This window comes from Catharus ustulatus, chromosome 1, assembly GCF_009819885.2.
Source record: "Catharus ustulatus isolate bCatUst1 chromosome 1, bCatUst1.pri.v2, whole genome shotgun sequence".
In the NCBI taxonomy this organism is placed as follows: Eukaryota; Metazoa; Chordata; class Aves; order Passeriformes; family Turdidae; genus Catharus; species Catharus ustulatus.
The window spans coordinates 93,927,917-93,940,725 of NC_046221.1; the positions used below are offsets into that span (position 1 = coordinate 93,927,917).

Here is a 12,809-nt window from a genome sequence, read left to right on the forward strand (position 1 = left end):
GGTCAGTATGATAAGCAGGTTAAGTGGGAAGAAATCAGAGCAGTGAGGGAAAAATGCAAATATTTACTTATAAATATTTGGTACAGGTAGGAGAGCAAGTGCTAGAGGACACTGCAGAAAGAGGTGCCTACAAAATAAAGGAGCAGACTCCTGTAGTGAGGAGGGATTAGGAAAAACAGGTACTTCTTTATTCTGTGTTTCTCACTAGTAAAGGTGGGCTTTGCAGCTGTGTCTCTGTCCTTGCCAAGTGGTGTGGCTGGACCTGAGGCAGAATTGACAAGAGCAAAAGGGCCAAGGAAAACCCTTCCATCTTCTCTTCCCCCTGCTGCCCTTGTCCATGCCTGCCCTGACAAATGGGAGTAAAGCTGAACTGCAAGGCATGTCCATTCACTGGAGGATGTGAACCTTATATATCAACAACAGCATTGTAAAGCTGGTTTTGTCAGAGAAATTGTGCAGTGGGAGCTGAGCTGGGCAAGACCAACCCACAGCAGCCATTGAATCTAAGTGCAGACAAGACTACATGTGACAGCCTGTGGAGAAGATTCCCCCAAGCCACTAAAAATGGCATTAACTTGGACATCTCCTTTACAGATGACCTCAGCTGTTAGCAGAGATACCAATCGTCAAAGACCATGCCTGCCCACAGCATGTGAAGGGCTGCATGGACCTGCAGCAGGATTGCTTTTGGTGCCTTCTGCCAGTGAAGGGGGAGGCACAGTGTGCAGTCTACAGTGTGCCACTTTTGCTTTCCCTCTGCATTCCTCTCCTGCATGCTGACAGTCAGCAAAGAGCCATAAGGGTTAGAGGTGTGGATTCAGTGAGCTGTCATTGCTGTCTCCAGACTGAGTGGAAATGCACCTACCCAGGGAGAACTCTGCATAGGAATGGCTCATGCCCCTCTTTCTTATGCCACGTTGTCCTGGGCCTGTACAAAACATCACAAGCACACATGCAATGCTTTTCACTCAACGCAGAATCTAATGCGAACTGTCCTGCACTGTATGATCATGGAATGTGGGGAAAACATAGTGCTTCCTGCGTTCAAAATTCAAGTTAGAACTTCAGCCAGCTTCAGAACTTCATTTCTTTGAGAATGAGCGTGTGATCCTAAAGCAGTCATACATAACCACATAGTGAATTGGAGTAACCCAAGTAAAGTAAAAAACACATCACTGAAGAGACACGATATTTGGTATTTACAACCATTATTCCTACACATGTAGTTTGGTTCAACTTACCAGGAATAAAAGGTTTTGTGAATACAGTTTTGCAAATAACTATAATAACCTTCTTTGTTTGCAAATTTGGAAGTCAATTGAAAATTCAGCCTTAAGCAAATTTCTTTTTAGCTGTGTAGTAAAAAATGCCTGGTAGCCTATAGATATGCAGTAAAGAAGCTCAGGCACTGACCTGCCCTGACAGCATTTGTGTTTTTTCTAGTTACCTCTCTGTTGGCCCTGTGATTCAGTATTATGTGGGTGAGGTATTTGTACTAGTACACAGAAAACCCTTGAACATGGAAAATAGCACTTACTAAAATAGATAGCATTCCCAAGGGGGAAACAGCAAAACTACATGAGATTCATAGAATAAGGAATAACTAAAATTGCCCAATTATTTAAACTGAGATATTTTTCTATCAATATAATATCTTGCTGAGCTTGTGAAGCATAATTTAGAGTAGGCATTTTGCCTGCAGATCATGATATAAATATTTTATATGATCTCCCACACTATTAGGATAATAGAGGTAGTGTTATTTAATCCACTCCTGGCAAAGCAGATGCTTGCCAGAATGCATAAAGCACTCAAGGACCTGTTTTTGTTATTGTTAAAACTAGTTGGTAGAATGATTTACCTAAAGTTTGATTCCCCATTGTGGAAGTGGATTTGATGGTGCTTGTGAGACACAATTTAAGGTTGTGTTGAATTTTCATTAAAAAAATGTGTTGTTGATGGAAATATTAACAATATGAGGATGAAAAAAGCTCCTTAAATGTAAGCAGGTAAAGCAAGAGCCGTGTCCCAGATGGGAGGAGGGGTGGGAGAGACTGCATATCTGCAAATTGTTTGATTTAGACTTAATAGCAATTGTGACCAAAAAAAGTGAATTTGAATACACCTATTAAAATGCAGTTGCAAGCAAAGAAGCTACAAGCCACAGCACAGTGCTGCTGTATCTTCATAGTGGTCTCATAAAGTATGTTGCAAGCAGCAGGGGCAGAGAAGTTAAAAGTTTGATAAGGCTTTTCCTAAAAACACAACCTTTGGAGCGTAATGTCATGCCTCTCTTGATAGTCATAGTTTCTAGTATTTTTTACCTGCAACACGCATGTCAGTTTTGGTATCTGACATCCCCTGATTACAAACCTTGGGCATGAGGTGGCTATTTGGGTGTTGCAGGATTTAGGGTAGGTGGTCCAAATGCTTCTCTATCTTTGTTTTCCACAAAGTGAATGGGAGATGAATATTGATTGCTAATCACCAAAATTTTGCACACTTGAGCCAGGCTTTAGTAATCAGAATGCTAAAATCCAATGGAAAACATTTAAAGTTATGTCCTTTCCAGAGAGGATTGTGCCTAAAGCTGATATGCATAGGGAATGATGAAAAGATGACCAATTGTTTTGTGCATTTGTATGTGATACACTGTATCATTCAGCACTTCTGTCTATTTATGCTTTGTTTTTCATGCTTACTGTAGCTTTTATTGATGTGTTTGATAACATGGCATCAGCTGCAAGGCAGAAATGTTTATTCTGTTGGTTTTTTTTAAACTTTTCAATGTAGATTAAAAAACTTCAGCGGCCCCTGGATGGATAGGCTTAAGCTGAAAATTTACATGTGAGTAACAAATATTATAATGCAGATGAGCCAGACAGAGAGAAGGAAATTCATAATAAGGGGCTGCTCTGGCAGTATTAATCTGATTCATGTAGATTGTGGGATGAATCATCCCATGTCACCACAAGGACTGCTGCTGATGCTGAACTCTGCCAGCAAGGGGGACAATAAAAAGTGTGCATGGAAGAGTGGAGGGGAGGACACACACAAGGGAAGAGGAAAGGGACAAAAGAAGAGCAGCTATTTAAAACTGGACATGTCAAGCCTGGCCAGTAGCTCATGTTATATATAATTCAGGCAATTCATTGGGTAAATCATTTCATACGCTCCATGAAATGCAATTTGCTTCCATGGCCAAGCATGACAAAGGTTTCACAGAACTGCAGTTGGCAAAGAGCTCTTCTAGGATAGTTAATTCAGGGTCTGCGAGATTGCTGAGGCATCTTGTCAGAACATTAAATAATCACACAATGTCATGAGGGAATATCTAATTAAGAGTCCAATTTCTCAAGGGTCTGAGTACCTGTTACAATGTGCTGAGAACCCTTAATTCCCACCGACAAGAGCAGCAGCTTAGGGTGTTCCCAGCAGGCATTTAATAGGATTGTGCCCTTACTTCATTTGGCTGGGGTAAGTCCAGGCCAGTCAGGTGAATCAGCAGTAATGAAACAAGACAAGATAATGACACATAGGGTTACATTCCAGCAGGAATATTATTACTTGCAGATGAGAAAACATACCCAGGTGTGAAGTCCCTGTGAAAAGATTTAAGGATGCATTCTTAGGGGTTAAATTTGTGCCTTTGAGAAAGATCTGTCTGTATTCATCCCATGCAAAAGCTGCAAAAGGCAACATGAACCCTTTATTGCCCCAGACCATTATCCTGTGTGAACAAGTGACAGAGTTCCCATCCATGGTTTGGTTCCCAAGAACTTTACTGATCTAAACAACCCCATGAGGGTTGTCTGCCTTACAACCTTTTTATCCAGAGTTAGGGAAGCAGAAAGCTTGAGGAGGGGAAAGGTGGTGCTGAATTTCCCTGAGCAGTATTCTTGGTGTGACCCAAGAGATGGAATAAAATTTGAGGGGGACAGATGAGGACTTGCCAGTAAGATTTTTCCCTCCTTCTTATATACCTGCAGTTCTATAAAGGAGAAGAATGTTAGATGCAGGCAGAAGAGAATAAACTTTGAATTTTAGCTTATGATGCTCTTCTCAGAGATGAAGGTAGAAATAGTATTCTTTCTTTTGTCCAGAAGAATCGTTACAAAAAGGACTAAACGGGTAGGGAGTGTGGCATTATGTTAAGCACTTTCGGGAAGGTGAATAGTTAAAATTAATCTTTGTGTTGTCAGGCTCTTAAGTGAGGAATGATGCATTAGACAACCTGATTTTATTTGATTTGTTGGGAAACCAGAGTTGCAGTGCTGTTTCTTGAACAGAATTACAGGCTTCATTTAAAGAGAGAGGCAAAGTGCACACATCATTCTGGAGTAGATCAGCATAAGCATTTTCTATATCATGAGTAATGTTTACTGGAAGAAATCAAATTACTGTTACACAGACCATCTGTTTTCTTTGCATGCAATTGTGTAAGTGTTTTAGGACAAGCTATTCTTTTTAATCAGTTGTAAATCTCTTATGGCAAGGCACTGTTTTCTGTAATAAAACCTATTTTTATGATAAATGTAAGAGTTTTAAATACTGGTTTTTCCTGCATAAATATAGTGTACGTATTGTTCGTAACATAAAGAGTAGGAGTGTACAACATTAGTTATTGTCTGTCAAGAATTTAATTTTAGGGCTTTTTGCATAGCCATTTTTGGATATTTGTTGGATCTGCAACTCATTGGTGTTCAAGTGTTATTACAAATAACATAATGAGTAATATTGTCCATTTATAGCCCAAGAAGTTGATTCTTGTCTACATTTAGTAAATGGAATGTAATAGGGTCTCTATTTTGTAGCATGATTGCTGTGATAAAAGTGATCACTGTGGAAGATGATTGTCCATTGTCTAAATTCTTACCTTGGAAATATTAAAGGAAACAAGGCATGGCTTATTGAAAAATGAGCCTGTGGAATGACATAATGACATTAAGGAAACTTAAATTTATGGTCCAAGAAAAAGTCAACAATAGAGTTATTTACTTCATGTTTAAAGGCAGCTCATTCACAGGCATAATGGACCCATTCATTTTAGTGGGTGCTGAATTGAGCCTACTATTTTATTTTTTATCACTGTCAGCTGTCAACTTCCCTGATTCATGTATTGTCTTTGGGTGCACAGAGGTTGTTCTTGAATTCAGGAGAAGCTGAAGATCTGCCTCTTTAGCAAAGTCTCCTCTGATTTCAAAAGCAGCTGTGTGATTGCTTTGCCAGAATTTGCTCTGTATTGCATCAAATGACCCTGAAATAAAAGAAGGAAACAAGAACTGTAAGTAACACAATTGGAAATTCTCTGAGCAGGTTGGCTGTCCTTCTCAATGAGGTTGGCAAGCCTGAATTTCATTTGTTCAGACACTTTGAAATCAATGCTATTTTGTCTGAATAATTAAGCTGCTTACTCAGGCTTGAAAAGTGTATGGTGCTAAATTCTTGCACTTTTTTGGGTAAACATGAAGAGACAAAGAGGGAGAAACAGATGGACCATGCACCTGGAAAAATTGTAGTGTCTACAGTCTGGTGCCATCCCATGGTACAGTGGAAGATTTCTGCTCAGGGAAATATGAGGTGAAATGAAGGGCCCTTATAAGTCCTCTTGTTTTGAGCTGGATTCAAAATCTCTATGTCCTGTGTATTGCCACTTACTTTCAGTGAATAGAAAAAAGCAGGACAAGGTGAATGGCTTAAAAAATTGTACAGGTTATAGAGAGTGAAAGAAAAAAACCACCTGTAATTAGTAGCGGTCTAATAATTTTACCTGTTTGCATTTTTTGTTGTTGTTCAAATTCAGTATTTTTTCTTAGAGAAAATTATTAAAGATGAGATACGTTTTTACTTTTTATTTCCTCTGTTTTTTCTACTTATGTTCACCCTTCTTTTATTCAGAGGGAAGAAAACTGCAGGCAAATTAAATTGTCATTGAATCACAGCAATTTGTTTGTTAGAATAGACTTCTGGAGGGCTCTGGAGGGTATCAAAAATGTCCTAGTCTAAGCAAGAATAAATTAGATAATGTCACTTATAGCCTTGTTCTGGTGAATTTGGAGTATCTATAAGGATGGAGATTTGCCAGCCTCTCCCAACAACCTATTTCTCAGACTTCCTCTTGCTCCCCTAGAAGCTCATCTGGTTGTTTCTCATGTTCCTCGCCAGTTTCAAATCCAGCTGAGGTGTGGCTTCCCCAGTTTCATCCAAACAGTCCAGAGCAAGGAAGTTCAGTATTTCTCCCAAGCAGCCCTCCCAATCTCTTCATCCTCCTCTGTTAATCTGCTGTGCCCACATTATGTCTCATGGCAACCTGGGAGGTCTCACTGAACTGGGGGAGCTGCTTTCAGCAAGCAACTTCCTCTTCTGGGCCCCTTTTGCTGTCTTGGCTTTCAGGAGACACATTTCAGCTGGAGCTGTCAGAAAAGTTGATGCAAATATTTGGTTTATATTTTTCGTGTCATTTTTTCTTCTTCCACCTTCACACTCCCAAATGTTTTTCAGCAAGATATATAGAATAAGGTGAAAGATATCAAAACAATCTATTTCTAAAAGGGATTTTTTCGTAGCATGATTTTTCATTTGCATATGAATAAATTTATTAGACTGTTTTGATTTTTTTTAATCTTGTTTTTTTTGTTGGCGTTTATTGCCCAGAATTTTGGAGCAGTGACCATGTCAGTTCTTTAGTAGCTTCAATGTAATAGACTGAAGTCTATTCTATGAAATATAGACACTATATTTGCCATCTGTATGGTCTCCTTTAATCCAAGAAAGGTATTTTGATGTACTTACAATTACCATAGAAGACATTGGCCTGAGAACAATTTATTGTTCTAAGAACAATAAATTCTAACACTACTGCTTGCAAATTATCACATTTTTACTATCAAAAAACAGTTCAGCAAAATTACTTAATTTGCTTAGTGGTAAAGACAGTGGTAAACCATGAATTACTGTTGTCATAACTACACTGTATTTTGATACAGTAGATTTGTTCATTGAAATCATAATAAAATAATTTGCTCTATAGCAAGCATGATACATATCTTAAATTACAATGAATTACTTATAGTAATGAATATCTTAAACTATAAATACAGAAGTCCTGACTCTTTAAGTGCAGTAAGTAGAGAATACTGCTGTTTATTTTAGGAATTTCCTGTGTCTGCAGTGCTGATTACACTGAAGTGGGAATCAATGACAATGTACCATATAGGAGACTTTATTTATAGTAGCTTTATAACTGATCTAAAGTGAGACGAAAGATTTTGATACCCATGACCTTTAATAGAAAACTCTCTGAAGAGAAGTTTCCAATTTTACCTCCAAAGTAACCCCAAAGTGAAAGTCCTTTGTATGTTAGACTTTGTGAGGCAATTAAATAATGACCTGGTTTTGGTTCCTTTCTCCCTCAGTTACTTCTGTATCTTGGCTATCTAGTTGACAAAACAGAAAAATTATTGAGGGAAGCTCTAAAAAGCTAGACATTCACCCGTTTCTGCTTTTTATAATGTTCTTAAGTGCAGCGTGTTTAGGGTTTGCATGTTTGCCTTTCTCTCCTTGACCTATTGCAGTCCAGTGGTTGTAGAGGATATGACCTGTGCATGTATTCCAAAGTCTTCGTTTCCAACTCTTTACCAGATGTATTTTTGAAGGAAATGGAGCAGAAAAGGGACATAGATGATTATCATGTTTGGTTTTGAACTGAGCTCACTTCGTGGTACAGGGAGGAAAAGAGAGAAACAGAAATGCTTGGCCACAATTTTGAAATATATTTAGGTCTGTGCAGTTCATCCTTAAAAACGAAAAGTCTATAGGTATTTTTTGAAAAAAGCCATAATACCAGTGAATAATCTTCATTCTGGACATTCTGGGATGAAAAACAGTAGAAAAATAGCTTAGAGAAGGTACAGGGAAAAGAATATGTGTAGAATGGTGAGACTGAATTATATTTCAGAACAGATCATTTTAGTATCTGAACAGTGGGAGAGAAACTGAAAGTAAATGCATCTAACTAAATGTATCTATTTGAAATATAATCTATTAACTAGTGGAATAAATTAAACTACTGAAAACTCTCATCACACATATTTCTCTACAACTAAATAGGACAGAGTAAAAGATTTTGGCCCTTACTAAACAGTAAATCCCACAGGCAGCTTATTTTTAAATCAACTCTTAGGGTTTTTATTCTTCAGTATTGGCTACTATTGAAGGTAGGAGGTAAGACCTACCTGAATTATGGTGTGATTGGAGATTATTGTTCCAGTGCCTTCATACTCCACATTTGGTCTCTTTATCTTCTCTCTCACAGGTAACTATCTTATACCCAGAGCAAGAAAAGTAAATTCACTTGGCTGTCCCATATCTCTAAGGAACCTGATGCATGAGTGGACTAGAGAAAAGAAAGAGAGGAAAACTCCAAAGACCTACAGATCATCTGGCTGGCAGGGTGAGTAAATGTCCCGCCATCTCAATTGTGTGTTGCCAGATACACAGTGAGTGAGCCTGCCTTAAGCATTGCCTCAGGAATTATTTATCCAGTAATTGTTGAGAAAAAGATCAAACTGTGTCATGTCTCCAGGACTCTGACACTGGTGCCTCACATGCATTCAGAAGTACTAAGCCAAACACTTCCTATATTTTCAGTTTAAACGTTGAATGTGGATTGAATAGACAGGCAATTCTGTATAGGGAGGAGGGGGTTAATGCATACTGTGCTGTTAAAGCCATTTTCAAATGTGGTAGGTGAAACAAATACTATTACTGAACCAGTTCAAACTCCTCATGATTCAAAAAGAGATCCTAAAAAGGAAAGAAAGGAAGCAGTGCTGCCTGTACTCAGATTCCTATAGATGTGGGCCTGTGTTCCCTATTTTTTCCTAGGCAACCTTTTTTTGTTCACAAAACGCAATTAAAAAAAAAAAAAGTACCTAGCTGAGAAGCAAACATGCAGTAGCCTAATGTAATTGTCAGAACTTGATTAAATGATCCCCTTCTCTTTCTGCCTTTGCCCACTCCAAAAGGTGGGAGAAGCAAAGACTGTAGCAGGTTCTGGAGCATTCCCTCCAGTTCACAGCAGTGAGTCAAGTACCAGCAAGCCAATTGAAGGGAATCAAGAGCCTCATGTACAGAGGATGACTTATTTTTCCAAAGGATGATGCAAACAGAAAGAGATGAACATGGAAGAAAATATGACCCGAAGATTACCTCTGAGTTCTCTGGTGGTTTGTGACCCAACAAAAGACATAATAAAAATAATGCCCTCCTCCATTGGAGTGGCTGATGCTTCCCCACTGCATTTGGTCCTGCACATTTCTGCACCCTAAACACTGGCCAGGCCCCATATGCTTCAGTCCACTCTGCTGGGGTGAAAAGCACAAATACAGCAAACCCATCTTCCCTGCAACCCAGGCTCAGTCTAAATTTGTTTTTAGAAAGGAAGAAATCAGCTGAATTACAGTTTTGGTGGTGTGAAGATCCACCGTGGCTAGGAACCATAAGATGACTTACCAAAACCTACAACAAGATAAAACAAAATATAAGGCACTCCAGGGTTTTTCCTTCAACTTCAACTACTCTCTTTTAGGGGAGCAAAATCTAGCAGTACAACAGTGCCCTTACAATTCATATTAGGTGATGTGCTCAGTATATTAGGCTGCTTTTCTTGGCACATAAGCAATATTCTGACTTTGGTGAAAGTCTGCACTTTCTGACTCCACATTCTTTGAGGGCATCTGTCTGAATGCAATGCAAACGTTGTCTGGACTTTGCCTTATGTTCCAGTTAGAAGAAGGAGAATTTTGCTGATTTTGCGTTTGTTGTGCTTTGGGTTACTTTGTTTCTAGCAAGTACTCCTCTGAGTGTGCTGGAAGATTACTTTGGTGCACAGAATTTTTACAGGAATCAAGTAATTCTCTTGGCCACTCCAAAGCCAGCAGCAAACCAACTAGCCCTGCTCTCTGTTTCAGGATTCTGAAGTCCATAGGAAAAGGTGTTCAGGTGCTGATGAGACACTTTTCTGCTCTAGCAACTGTATCTAGCCTCCTTGAGGAAAAGGCAGTGGAGCAGATACACTCTGGGGGCACAGGTTTGTCCCTATTTCACAAATGGAAGTGTCTTCCTCAACAATGTTATTACACTCTTTTGTTTTAATACAGTATATTACTTCCTAAGCTACCACTTATTTGTCCCTTACTTTTCTACTTTCTTTTATATAGTATCTGTGCAATGGAGATGGGCTTGATGTGTTTTGACAGAGGGATGTCACTAAATGAGGGCCGGTGTGACTGAGAGCAGTAAAGGTATTCAGTAAGATGTCAACATAGCTGAAGATTAGAGTTATTTTTTTTTTTATTCTTTAAACCATTTCTATGTGTATTGCTTTTGCAGTTCACACATTAAAAAAAAATCAACCTCAAATTCCAATCTTGTTGAAGCTTCATGAACATTATTTCAAGAAAATAAGATGTTGGCAAATGATTAAATGTGTAATTAGTGGTTTCACATTCAATCTTGTCACTGTAGTGATTTATGGTTTATTATTTCGTGTAAGTAATGCACTTCTTTTCTAGTGTTTTTTCTTTCCTTCATTGTTGTTAGTGTCTTTATTACTACAGTAAGGAAATTTGTCACAAGGACAATGCTTTTGTTCTCAGCTGCAAGATACAGAGGAGAGTTAAATCAAAGCATAGAACATGCAATACACTTCCCACTGCAGTTGGTGGGAGAACTGTGATGTGTTTATATTGTTGGGCCAGTAATGCTTTAGTCGTGAGAACAAAGGGCAGGAGGTAGCCTCTGTGCTTCTCTGCTGTCATATTTAGGGCTGAAACAGGTGTCTTCAGTAGCCAGTCCCAGGAAGGCTCAATAAAGTCATGGAGCTGGGACACACAATATCCCTCTGTAGTGCATGCCAGAATTGGGTGGAAACCTGCAAACGCAGCAGAAACAGCCTTGAAATAGCCCATAGCAAAGGCTGACCACAGTCCAAACTCATCCAGTGCCTGCAGGCTGTGGAGTCCGGGCCCTTCTCCAGAGGTAGGTCCCCATAGCAGGATTTTTTAAAAGGGCTCATCAGGATTTGTGGCCAGCTGCCCAACAGATCTGTAGGACCTTGTTGCTTGTGTGAAACCAAAGGCTCTTCCCTTGCTTTCCAAGTTACCTGGTCCCTGGGCTGTGCCATCTTCTCTTTCCCTTCTTCCAGCTGTGTGAAGTTAGCAGCTTTGCTCTGGCAGGGCTGTAGTATGTCCAGTGAAACAGTCCCAGATCCTGTTTTCCAAACCAGATTGTAATTCTGCTGGAAAGGTGGTGTCCACTCTGCCTCAAGGTGGGGAGAGACTGAAAATTGGATCCCTCACACTTAAGTGAGTGTTCCAATTTATGCTTGTGCAGTACAGGATACTACTTCTAGCCGTACCACTGAAAATAAGCCGGATCTGAGATTTTGGAACTTAGGTGCTGTTTCAGGCTCACAAGGGCTCTTGAACTTGAGAGGAACATCTTGTTGCTGAGGTGGAGTTGTTTGTGAGACTTCAAAGATAGAGTGAGAATTGAATTTTTTGGTGACAGTTTTCATATGTAGACGTGTAAATTTGTGTGCTCTGAACATCCTCTAGATAAAGAACCCATTTAAAGAAAGATTTATTCTCTTACCAACATATGGTACTAAGAGTCTCGTGTTACAGTAGCTTCACACAAGTGTTGTTTCCAGACTATTGCAGGATGAAATAGCTCAGATTTTATTTCTGGATGGGAGTTTGAATTCACATTCATGTTAGCTTCACCTAGTGCTGTTAACATGAGCAGAAAAAATATATTGTCATCTTCACTGTTTTAACCTATGACTTATAGAGGCACTTCACAGCAGTGTTTAACTCAGTTTAATTATGCTGTGTTGAAGGTATTGTATTTTACATTCTCCTTACCATTGTGTAATATTATTGTGTTTCTTCGTATTCTTTGTCTCCTTGAAAACACTGGGGCCATTTTTTTTATTCCTCTGCAACAATTACAGTAGAAAGTTCCAAGAGATCTTTACAAAATTGTAGCTGAATAAAAAGCATAAAAAATACTTTTTTTGAGAAATGGTTATGTAAAAAAGGAACGTCTGTTTTGTCTTTTGTCTTTAGTGTGCCTCTCTGTCTTTTGAGCAAGCTTTTCATTGCTGTAATATTTTTCAGCTATTATTGCGTCTTTTATATTGCTGTTTGTTTGGGGTTTTTAGGTTTTGAGTTTGTTTGTTTTGGGTTGGGTTTTGGGTGTTTGTTTGTTTTTTTTGCTTTTGTTTTCTGTTTTTAAGGTAGGTAACCAGCGAGAAAATGTTGTTCCAGTAAGTTTTAAGAAGCCATAACTCCACTACTACCTTTCTTAATATTTTTTTGAGGCTGATATGTATGTCTTTTGAGCAGATTTTTGTTTGTTTTAGGAAAGGAGTTGTTCACATTAAACTTGTGATTTTTCCCTGAGTTATAATAGCTGGTTTAAGATCTGGCAATCCACATGATAAGTTTCTGTTGCTCTACTCAGCCTGCAGACCAGGGCCATCTGGCACTTTTCCCTGCTATTGCAGTCCCATTTGAATCAGGGGTCACTCAAAATTTCATAACAGTTTTCTTCATATCTGACTAACTTAATTAGTGATTGGTTATTATCTCCTCTTCAGAATAATCATTAAATACATGCAATAAATCTAGCCTACAGAAGTACTGTGCTGTACTCTTGCTGATGATACAAAACTGGGGGGCATGGCAGATACACCTGGAGTCTGAGCTGCCATTCAGGACCTTGAGAGGCTGGAGAGTTGGGTA

The 12,809-nt window shown here is 39.0% G+C and overlaps 1 protein-coding gene across 1 annotated transcript in view; it reads left to right on the forward strand.

Moving 5' to 3' along the window:
- LOC117004646 (poly(rC)-binding protein 3-like) overlaps nt 1–12,809 on the forward strand; it is a 498,514-nt gene that overhangs the window by 99,638 nt on the left and 386,067 nt on the right. The window contains 1 exon segment of the mRNA XM_033075599.2: nt 8,315–8,452. The gene's annotated coding sequence lies outside the window, so the exon portion shown is untranslated.